Source organism: Pterocles gutturalis, unplaced genomic scaffold (genome assembly GCF_000699245.1).
Source record: "Pterocles gutturalis isolate BGI_N339 unplaced genomic scaffold, ASM69924v1 scaffold11053, whole genome shotgun sequence".
Taxonomy (NCBI): Eukaryota; Metazoa; Chordata; class Aves; order Pterocliformes; family Pteroclidae; genus Pterocles; species Pterocles gutturalis.
In genome coordinates, this window is record NW_010125668.1 from 1,290 (window position 1) to 13,045 (window position 11,756).

Here is an 11,756-nt window from a genome sequence, read left to right on the forward strand (position 1 = left end):
GCCATGTGGTGAAATTCCAGGTTGCTCAGGAGACAGTGGATGGAAAGATAGGATGGAGCAGATGTAAAATTAGCATAACAATATACCTTTAATTCAACTTGAAGGAAATAATTGAAGACTAGTTGTCGCTTATGATGGTGACCTCTGCCAAGATGACTCATGCTGCAATATAATATGAGTCACTTGTTAATGATGGCCTGTTAAGGAGGAAGGTGCCAAATCCCAGTAACTTCTTCATTGTGTGATATAAAAGCCAGGATATTGTTTCTTAAAAATAGCTGATACTTAAGAGTGCTGAAGCACCTTTACTTGGCTCTGGGGGACTCTAGCATGAAAAGGCAAAGGCCCTGAGCAGAAATGATGCTGCTTCTTTGGCCTTGGTTACAAGAGCCATGCGACACACTTTGTACTTCTCCTCCCCAGCCTTCTGCTTGACATGATGTTGTCTGAGGGTGGGAACCCTGATGGCTCTCCTTCCTGCCAGACAGCTCAGCTGGCCGGAGGGCAAGTGCCTGCTGGTGGGAGGGAGGTGGGTGGATGTTAATTGTGCAAGGAGCACGGAAAGCCATGTTCACCTTTGTAAAGGCTGCTTGGCAAGGGCTTAGTGTTGGGAGGGAGGTCTTGGAGGCAGCTGGCTGATGGGAGAGCAGGAAGGTAGGAACAGGATCCTCTCTGGGAAGGTCCCTGTGGTGCTACTGGTGGGGAGCCCTGAGCTGGAGAGCTGCAGTTGGGAACCTGGGGGCTGGGGAGAGGGAGGCGAAGAGCTAACCATCTGTGGCCATGTCCTCCCCTGCAGCGAGGGCTTCACCAGGCACGATCTCTCTGTGAGCTCCTTGTCTCCAATGTCTGCCAAATGGATGCGGGATGAGAAGTTTTTATGCCTGTAAGGAACTTGCGGTACTCCTGTAGCAATTGACTTCAGCACTCGTCTGTTAATCGTCTACTAGCTGTTTTAAATGCTTCCTTGTATTGAGCTACTGTTTTTCCTCAATAAATGAGGTTTTGCAATCCGCAGAAGAAAGCGAGAACCTGGTGCAAAGGTGCATGTGCCCAGGGGCAGGAACTCACTTACGCAGCACCAGCATGGTCCTTGATGAGATGGGAGGGGGGTGGTGGAGGGCTGGGGAGGCAGGTTGAGCTTTGAGGAGATGAGGAGGGGTGGACTGGAAGGAGGAAAGCTTTGCACCCAGATGTTGCTGTCAAGGCAATGTGAAGCAACCAAAGGACATTGAATGTATGAATGGCTGCATTGCAGAAAATTGGTGTGTTGTACCTTAGGAACAAATCTCTCTGAAGGATGCAGGAACATCTCTTCCTGAAAAGAATCTGCGAGTGCAAGGGAACCCAGATCTTCTACACATCTTTGTTTTGTCTTGCTCCTTTGATAATTATCATCCTCTTCTTTAGCAAGTCCCGCACCATTAGTATAGTGGACCTGCTGCTGTGCATGTCATCGTGTCTCTCTTGCCATCCTTGTCAGCTCCAGCACCAGAGAGGACCCACAGTAGGGGGGCTTTTGCTCTTTGGTAAAGCAAACCAGTGCAGAACGCTGTTGGTTTTCACTTAGCAGCTGGATCTCAGGTGGTGGCTTCTCCTGTGGTGATTTCCAGTCTGGCTCTTAGACCTGGTGGTGCTCTGAGAGGACCGGGCCCATAGTTTCTCTGCCACGAGTGGAGTTGGGGTTGCTGTGTTGGGGTAGAGCATTACAGGCTGAAGGATGGCTGGGCTGCCTCTCTGTCCCATCTTACACGTGCTCAGGCCTGGGAAGGTCAAATGTCCTTTACATGGAGACCTGCATTTCCAGGGTGTATCAGTTCACACCCTTTGAGAAGCAAGAGTAAGAGCATTACACTTTGGAATGGGCAAAGGGTTTATCATGTGGTTCCAAGGGAAGGATGACTTGTAGGAGGATACACCATACCCACCTCCCCCCAAAAAAACCCAAAGCGGTGGGGTTGGCGGGGGAGATGGGGCACAAGGTCAAAGCCAGAGTCACTTTCTCAAGACCCTTTCACAACAAGTCGTGGTTTTGCTTTCACTGGTTGGCATGACCTCTTCCGTGCCACTGGTGTAAAGCCAAGTGCCTGCACGGAGGAAACGTCCTCGAGAGAAGATGCAAGAGCCCTGCTCATTATCAGAACCCAGTAAAACTGCTCCAAGCTAATCTGTCTGCCTAAAAATAGAAGTGGTGGTAGGGGGAGGGACTGTCTTCTGTGTTCGTTTGCCCTTGATTTTCATGACATTTTGCTGCTCTACATTATGTGTCTTGTAGGGGAGGCTGTATGTCCTGGTCACACTGGAGCAATTCACGAGAGCATGTGTTTGTGTCAACCATCGGGGAGGAAGGCTGAGAAGCTTGGTCAGGGTCTAGTAGTTCACTCGCAAAGTGCAGTTTTTCAGGTTCATTCCCTCATTCTCCTGCTCCTCACAGGTTCACAGCCTCTGCCTTGGTGTGATCTTGGAGCCGCCCCTGGGGCAGGTCTGAAGAAGCGATGGGACTGGTAGCAAGGCTGTGGGGTGGGATGGGTCCCTGGTGCTGCAAGGGTGGTGGGACAGGGGACATCCGTCATGTGTGCACCTTGCCAGAGAGAGCCACGCCTCTGTTGAAGGCTGCAGCTTCTACTTTGCAGTTAAAAAAAAAAATTATGAAGCTTAATTACTGTATTATTGTTATTTACCATTTAAAGCCCAAGTTTCATAACTGCCTTGTGATACCAGCGTTCATGTTCTTTGTCGGTATTATGCAAGCAGCTCACCTTGTGATCATGAAGTACTGAAATGTGCTTTCTAATGCTCACCCTCTGTTTCTCAATGAGTCCATAAAACCTCTTCTGCCTTCCATTAATTATGGAACAATAGGACATTTTAATCTTCTTTTTAAAAAGATCTGAGCCTTTCCTTTTTCCTTTTTTTTTTTTCCCCCCCTGAAAATTCCTGGGCCAGCTGCTCCTCTGAGGCCTTTCAGTTCCCTGTGGCTAGGCTGGGGTGGACGTACCTTCTGTCCTTCAGTGCACTGTCTTTTGCCACTCAGGAGGAAGCAGGAGGTTTTGCGGACCCGTCTAGGAGCCAAGGTCTTGCTGTAGTGGAGCAGTCCCAGCAGGTTGATGTGAGCTAGCTCCAAGGTTAGCTGAGGCAATGGGGAAAGATGGGAACAGGTCAGGATGGAGTGACTTTCCTTCTTCCCCAAAAGATCTTAAATATTATCCTGCTTGTTGATACCTGTTTTCCAACTGGAAGTGTCTATTAACACCAGAAGAAGCCCTCTCTGCACCATAGCAGAGGCATCCAGGGCACTAGGGGGAAAGGGAAGGTGGTTGTGTTTAGTGGTGGTGTTGCCTATGGGGCAGTTCTGCAGGTGACTATCTGGAGGTGGTGGAGTCTCTGGATACTTCAGTGAAAGATTCTCGCATGGTTTCCTTGACTTACAGAGACCCAGAATTTCATCTCCTCTCTGAGCTTTCTCAAGAAGAAAGAAATAGTTGTTTTTTTTCCTTCCCTGTAGAGGGAAAGGATTAAGATTTCTCTCTCAGCACAGATGTGGAGTGCAATGTGGGTCAGTTTGCCTGAGTACACTGAGGAGGATGTGTCTCCAGGCTCCGTGGCCAGTGCTGCCTCTCCACTCTTTCACACTTTACATACACATCCGGAGATGCCTAACTCTTTTCAGATGCTAATGAGGAGTTTATAGATAAGATCCCCTGTGAGGAAAGGAATGCTAGGATAGTCTCATAGCAGGGGAAATCAAGGTGAGGAGGGGTCAAGCATCTTCTCTAGATTCACTTACAGGTGATGCAGCCCTGGCAGAGTTGGGAGTAGAAGTCAAACCCTGTGGCCTCTCATTCTGCGCTGTAGCCATTAAGCTGTGGTCTCCTAAAATTAGATAACACGTGTGTTTGGTGTCTGCAAGACTTGATGAGCAAATTCCTTTGAATAAATGCTTTTCTTCTATACCTGCGAAGACAGCGTGAAGTTTAGGACACGAGGGAAGGGAAATAACTTGCAGGTGTCAATTTTCAGGACGGAAATCGGATGGGGAGATAGTACCCAACAGGTTAGAGTTCTTGGAAGGACTCAGTGGTGAGGATCACATCCTGCATCTTTCTTTTAGGGTAAGTGATGTGGGGAACCCAAGGTGTGACTGTGTTGCCAGCAACCTGCCATGAGTTTCGATATCACTGAACAGTCTGGATATTTGGCAATGGTGGGATGTGGCACTGGAGTTTGTTTGGGCCCTGGGAGGGATGCTAAAGTCAACAGGGTTAACTTTATGCCTGTATGTTGGGCTTCTTGATGGATCGAGTTGGAGAACTCTGAATTTTCTTATGGTGTGCGTTGTAGCACAGTGCTCACTGTCACCTCGACCGAAAACTCCATCCTGGCTTCAGAGCACTTGCAGTCTGGGGAAACGCTGATAGCTGAACTGGCTTCCCAGCGTAATGAAATACTCTTTTCCAATACCTCAGGTCCTCAGAGGAGGATAGGATTACAAGGGCATCTTGGTTTTGTAGTAATTTGTCTTCCTCGCTGCAGCCTGGGGCTGTGAGGTGGACTGGAGCTCGGCTGAGCACGCACCGCAGTTGGCTTGCAATAGGACTGCTGCAGCTGCCCTGCCTCTGACCAGGAGAGACAGCGATGGGCTAGCTGGGTCTGCAAGGTGGGATGAGGTGATGCTGTCTGCTGGGTGCCACAGACCGCTCTCTGAGGATTTAGCGTGGCCTGGCAGGGTTTTTTTTTGTGCTATTTAGTTTACTTTCTGAGACGGCGTGTGGTTGCTGAAACTCCTGCATGGGTTTGATTTCTGGTTATGAGCAGCCTTATCTGCTCTGCAGCCATTAGCTCTTTGTCTTGCCCACGTGGGAGGCTGTAAGTTACTTCATCCGATAAGGCTTTTCTTATCAGCTCTGACGTTTATTGTGTAGTATTCAAATTATTCTAGGAACTATAAAAAAGGAGACAGAGCCTGGGAATTACAGCTGAGAACTTGTGTTGCTCTTTCCTGCTCAGACCAGCAAGATGTAAATGGAAAGTACGAATGTCTACATGCATCAAGCTGGGGCTGAGTTCTTGGTCGTGTATCATGTCTAGAAAGAAGCACACGTCCTGAGATTTTTCTCTTTCCTTCCTTGTGTTGTGTAGCATCATCAAAACCTTCCTTTTGGCCTTTTAAACTCATCAGCCTGCTTGTGAAATATTCAGAAAAGCTTGGGCTGAGTTTACATCGCTGTCAGTGGGTTGCATCCTTTCAGAGTGGCTTTGATCTTGCTTACTCTGTGCTGAGTAATTTACACTCCTCTCACATGAGCAGCAGCTCAATGGGTATGCCGCCCTCCGAGAGTCTGGCCCCTGCAAGCTCTCAGTTTTTCCTAATGGTAAGCATCTAAATGGTATTAAAGGTGCTTATCTGAGTCTTCTGCTTTTTTAGAGTCATTAACACCTCTGCAAAGAAAGTGTAAAACTCTAGTAAGTCAGCTGGTGGCACTTTGCAGTAGTTTACATGGTGCTATTCTGTTACCTTACAAGGAGACATTGATGCTCAAGGATGATCCTGCCATGAAGTCGTCCAAAAAAAAAAAAAAGAAGCTGGGTTTGTTCTTCACTTTGAATGTTGTCCTGTGCAGCAACAGTGCCACAGTGGTTTAGTGTTCCTCACGGCCATGGAGAGGTCCTGCTCTTACTCTCGTTGCTTGGTCTGTTCAGCCAGTTGAGCTCTGCACTGAATAATGGGAAATTATCATGACTAATGTTATGCTGGTAGAAAAAAACTAATAGAGGTGAATAATAGCACAAGATACATGGAAATCAACATTTTTCTCCTTGGAGGCTGTACATGTAATCCACTTAATATTCTGTGGAACAAAAGATTAATTTTCTTCAGCATATAATGTGTGTGAGGGCTTTTCTTTTTAGCTTGCTGGCAGAGGTATTGCTGTGTTGCTAAAGCAGAGGGCAGGAGATGAGGAGGGGAGGAGGATGCTGACCTAACTTCCGGAGGACTCGGGAACAGTGAAATCTGACTAGAGGAGATTAAGCTTCTCCCTCGCTGGCAGGACTTTTCTGCAAGTGTGGCTGGATCTGGGTGTCTCACACTGGGATGGCCCCTGGTGTGTTTGCTCATTGGGCTTTGCAGTATGGTACGGTGTCTTTCAACTCTCAGGCTGTCTAAAATACTGGTGAATTGATCTGATTTGCTTGAACTGTGTGTTGAGACTCTGCTGCTGGGCTCCCAGCACCTGTGTCTGCAGCATACGGAAACCAGCTCCAGCCTTGCATTTGTCCTCCTTTACAACATACCTTCGCCATGATTTAAACTTGCAGAACTGCTAAGCTTTGTAGAGGTTCCTTTAATAATAAAGTAAATCCCCTGTTCTTTTTCTTTTTCTTTCACAGGATGGAAAGAATGCAGTGACTTGCCAAGCTTAAAGAGAAGTAGATACAGCAGAAATAAATAAATCTAGACCATTTATTTTAAGTTGATTAATCTGATATGTTCAGTTTTCTAAAATAAAATCTAGCCCCAGAGAGTTTAGCAAATAAAATAACAATAATGACAGTTAATTTAGAAGCAGTTGCAAATGTTTCCCATCCCTTTTCACATCCCTACACCCACACAATTAATCTCACCACTTACAATTGTGGGCCAAATCATACTTGAGGATGTGCAGTTGTTTCTCTTGGGTTGGAGAAGGTGGACCTGAAGAGCTTCCTCCACGTCTGAGCGTGGGGAAGGACTGTGGGCAGGGCTGAAATGGGCGGCTGGTGGATGCTGAGCTCCTGGGGCATCCTGTGCCTGCAGGAGGGCTTGGTCTGCTACTGGGTGGGATTTCTCTGTTGAAAAACCAAGTACTATGGACTTCTCTGCCTGCTTTGTTTTTCCATTTTGTGCTGGTCTTCAGCAGCTTCTACCTGTGGTCTTAGCAGGGCTTGCTTTGCTGCAATGTGTGTGTTGTGTTAATGTTTCCAGCATGCTTGTGTGAGCTGGTAAATAAAACTGGAGCTCTAGGAAAGAGCGTTTTGCTAGGCAGGGGCTAGATAATGTCATGGCTAGCTCCAGGGACCGGAGCTAGCAGATTGCTCCCAAGGCAGGGAGGTGTTGTGGGGTTGTAATTTGACAGGGAGCTCAGTTGATGCCGTAAAGCAGAAGGTGGTGGTTGGATTTACAGGGCATCGTGGTGACTTTCAAAGCAGAACCAGCACACCTTCCTGGGATGCCTGTGTGAGAAAGGTCCATCCACTTTGTCTTAGCTGAAGTGCTACTGTAATGCATATATCAAATGAACTAGACTGAGTAATCCTTGCCCCCCCTCCACCCCGAATGTAGTAATTTGGGACATTGGGATTTGAAATAAAAAGCATCTCCTAACTGAGTAATCCTTGCCCCCCCCACCCCGAATGTAGTAATTTGGGGCATTGGGATTTGAAATAAAAAGCATCTCCTTGAATTTATGAGAGTGTTTCACAATGTAAGAAGCCACCAAGAAATACAGAAGTCTTCCTATGGGAAATCTTTACGACCTGGCAAAAAATTGTTGCAAATCATTTCAGCAACTGTGGATTGTTCCTGACTTTCAGGCGTTTTTTTGGGCATGCATCAGGCAGGAGCTTGCTTTTTGCTGTGGGACCTTGTTTCCCCCCCACAGTTTAAGTGAGCATCTGTCAAGACCAAACCTTCAGACTCCCTGCTGAGTCTGGCATTACTGGAGGCAGCCTGTGAAATGTAGGAAAAAGGTGAGAAGCCTTCCTTCCCCCTTCCCCACAACTTGTTAACTCTTGGGTGAGAAAGGTCTTTCCAGATACGGAACACACAAATCAACATGTATTTGATATTCTTTTAAATCATTTTGCTGCTTTGTCAAGACAATTCTATGAAAAATGTGTTTGTAATGCATGGGTTTGGGAGCTTGTTGAGTATAGCTGTAATTTTTACAGTCTGTTCACTGTGTCTTGGAGGGTTCTGCAACTAGTTGAATGCTCAAGAATTCAATGTGATTTGCTCCCCATATTGTCCTTTTTTTGAAACTATTGCTACTGGAGAGTTATCTGATCCTCTTCTGCTAACCAGCCCTTGCAGAACCAACTGTAAGAAGCTGATTAAAAGCGACAGGCAGTGGGTAAGCTCTTTGAAAAGCACTAAACCAGCAGATAACTCCATCTCCAGATCTGTGAAAATTGGACTGATGTGAGAAACTTGACTGAATCCAGTGGGGAGGTGATGTTTCTCCAGACACATATAGGGACTTTGCCTGGTTTTCAACAAAATACTAAAAAGTAATGGCAATCACTTTAAACTGGGATGTAGTGATTTCTGATGGGCAAGGCTTTCCACCCATGTTGTCTCTCTTAAGACCAATGTGTAACTCCTGCTCTGCTCAGATGGCACGAAGGGTTCCCAGCAGCTCCACAAGACTGAGCCCTCCCAGGTGCGGTGTCTTCAGCTGTCGTGTTCATCTGCTGCTGCTGGGTGAACGGGAATGGTCACAGCTCTGGCCGTGATGCCTTCTCAGCTCTCCCTTGGCTTTAAGTCTCTCTGAGGCTCCTTGGTGTGCATGCCTCCATGCCCAGCCTGTATGTGGGTTGTTGCACAGATCCCTGCTGTTGAAGGCTGTAGTCTGTAGGTTGCTGGTGCCACAATGACACAACCATTTCATCCCTGTCAGCTTTTCCCTGGTCAGCTCAGCTCATTTCCTCAAATAACTTAAAATCAGAGGTGCAAAACCATCCTACTTCTAAAAAGCAAAGGGTTTTAAGATTGCTTAGCTTTTTTTGCTCCTAAATGCATCTGGAAGTGAGGCGTTCTCCCATTTTAAGGCATGCCACTGGCCATAACTCTCACTACAAGCAAGGAGCAAGGCTGTCTTTTCTTGACAAAGGCAATCCCAGATGTCTGACCTCAGCAGTCTCCTGTGAGGGCTGCAGAAGCTGGGATGTCCATTCTGCAGTGACTTGGAAAGGTGCAAACTGGCTTCTGAGCTGTCACCCCTACAGACATCTGCAGACCCAATCACAAATGTGACCTGCTGTTGGAGACTGAATTTTTTGCTAGCACGCGAGAGAGGTCTCTCTGCTTTTGGTCTGAGCTTGGCAGCAACCTTTCTTTTCAAAGTGTGCCTCTAGGAGTGGTGCGTTAAGAGGCTGTAGTTCCTGAAACAGCTGCTTTGGTAAGTAATTAAACCAACTCCCCTGAGACCCCATAAACCTTTGACAGCATTTACTAGTAGGTAGCAATTTCAGCTTGAAGCAAACATTTGCTGGCCAAGGTGAAACTCTTTATTTCTCAGAGGGATGAGATCTAAACATTTAGGAATAATATCTTATTGGTCTGAAACTGCAGATAAGTAACTTCCAGCGAGGAGAGTGTCCAGCTGCTGTGCTCTAATTGATGTCTGCATCCAAAGAAGTGTGGTACAATACTAGTAGTGACTTTAGATCTTCTGGGGCCTATAGATATGATTTATAATTGGCACTGTGGCTTTTTAGAGACACTAAGCTTAGCCAAGCCTTTTATATATTGTCCCGTTGAAGTTGTGTGCTTAAATTAGGCATATGTTGAAGTGGCTGATTGTACTGGGACTGCATTCATCTAACACAGCGTTGAAAACCTCGGGGTTCACTTAATAGTAGTGCTTTTGCTGGTACTTCTGGGCTGATTGACTTCTAACTCTTCTAGATGAACAGTCTTCTGTGAACTGGAAGGAGGGCTTACCATACAACTGCAAACAATTTGTGGAGTCTGTCCTGGGTATCTATGGGATGTGCAGTAGAGCTTTAAAAATGAGAGAGGATTTTCTGATCTGAAGGGAGTCCAACTTCAAATGAAGAATAAGCAGAATTGTATTGTCTCAAGGGGTATGGAACATCTCAGTTAGCATCTTCTTACCCTGGTGAGACTCATGGAGGCCAGATGTTGATCTTCATTAGCTTCAAGTTAAAACTTGTTGCCTCTTGCTTGAGAGACATCATGATGGGATGGAGTCACCTTGTTGCTAGTGATGCTTAGGTCAGGCTTTTGAAGGAATGGAGAAGAGGCTTGGACCATTTTTGTTCTGAGTAGTTGTGTGTAGCTTGTGGATGGCTTTTCCTTAGACTGAGCTGCTCCAGTGTGTCCTGGTGGGGCAAGATTAGCTTTATTTATGGAGTGTAGTTATTGTTGTCCTCTCCTGATATCACTGCTGCATCTTGGGATGTGGGACCTGCTGTCTGCAGTGGTACAAATGCATCATCTTGGTTTGGAAAACCTTTGTTTCCAGGTCTGGACGTGTTCCTTACTGGCTTGGAGCTCCCATTTTTCATATTTGTGGAGGGTGTAGAGAACGGCTGCTTTTACTGTTGCTGTGGTAGGAAGGAGAAACTAGGTCAGAAGAACTCTAATTGTGTATGTACAAGTGCTAGTCTGTGAGCAGGAAATGTGGAATAGGTTGATACATCTTAGCTTCAGTGGCTTGGCCTCAGCAGGACCAAGTGGGACTGGGGTGTGTATGTGCATGGGGGATTTTTTCCTTCCTTCAGTAGTGGTGTTGGCTATACCTTTGCTGGCTGGTGGCTACAAATCCATGCTTACGTCTTAAATGGAATGGGTAATAGTGAAGAAGTAATCCAACTTTATTGACTGAAAAACCCAATGTGGTGATTAGTTCTTATTTAATTTTGCTGTTGCAAACTGTTGGCAGGTCTTAGCATTTTGGAGGGGAAAGAGATGCACGTGTGGTGGCTGGAGCTTTGCTGCGGTGAGAAGCTAGGGAGAGGAGTGCTGGAGAGCCAGGAGAGCTGATTTAGGGTTTAGGAAGAGAAGATGGGCAGAGCACACAAGTGGCTCTCAGGAGGGGCTGGAGGAATGGCTCAACGTGAAATGCTGAAGAGGAATGGTTCAAGTAGATTTGTAAACAGGCTTCTGTCAGCTGTCAAGTGGAGGAATTTTTTCCTGTTAATAACTTAGCCTTGACAACAGTTTTTCCTGTGCTGTATAAGAGTGTTGTTTCTTCATTAACATCTTAATTTAAGATATGGAGCTGGGTGTTTGGGGGTGAGGGAGGACAAACTGCTTCTTCAAAATGAAAACAAAACCCTCAGCGAGTTCCTTATTACTCTTCCAAGTAGAGCAGCTTGTATTGCTTGAGTAGGCAGGAGGTGCAGTGGTAGATGGCATTGATGATAGCTTGTCTTGTGAGTCCCTGGATGGGTGGGCGAGGGAGGGGAAAAGTACCAAAGCTGGGAGGAGAAGACATGAGATTAAGCAATCCCCATGAGAGCTGTGTAGCATCCAGTAGTCCACTGTGGTTCTTCTTCATTACTTGGCTTATAACCAAAGCAAAGTATCTAAAAATAAAAATAAATACCTGTGCAGCCTATTGAGGTTTTTTGCACTGCTTTAATTAATGGGCATGCTTAGGGCTATGTCTGTGTGATGGGAAGGCAGTGTTTGAAGCTCAAAAAGGTAATGTCCCCAGCCTCTTTTTCTGGAAGTTCCCAGTAACTCGATGAATGTTTTGTTGCATGGGCCTTTGCCTTCGTGCTTCGCTTGCTGTTGTCTGCAGCTATATTAGCAATCCTCGCCTGGCTTGTGCAGTCCATCTTTGTGTTACTCACAGAGCTGTTAGCTAGAAGTGCCTTGGAGATGGAGACAGCTAGTAGATTACTAAAAAGCAACTGTGTCTTCAAGTACTCTTCAAACCCCTACATTTTTCTTTGAAATACATGCCGTTTGGGGTAGCTTCCCCAAGCTGATCTGGACCTCCTTTTGTCAAATAATACAAGTGCTTCAA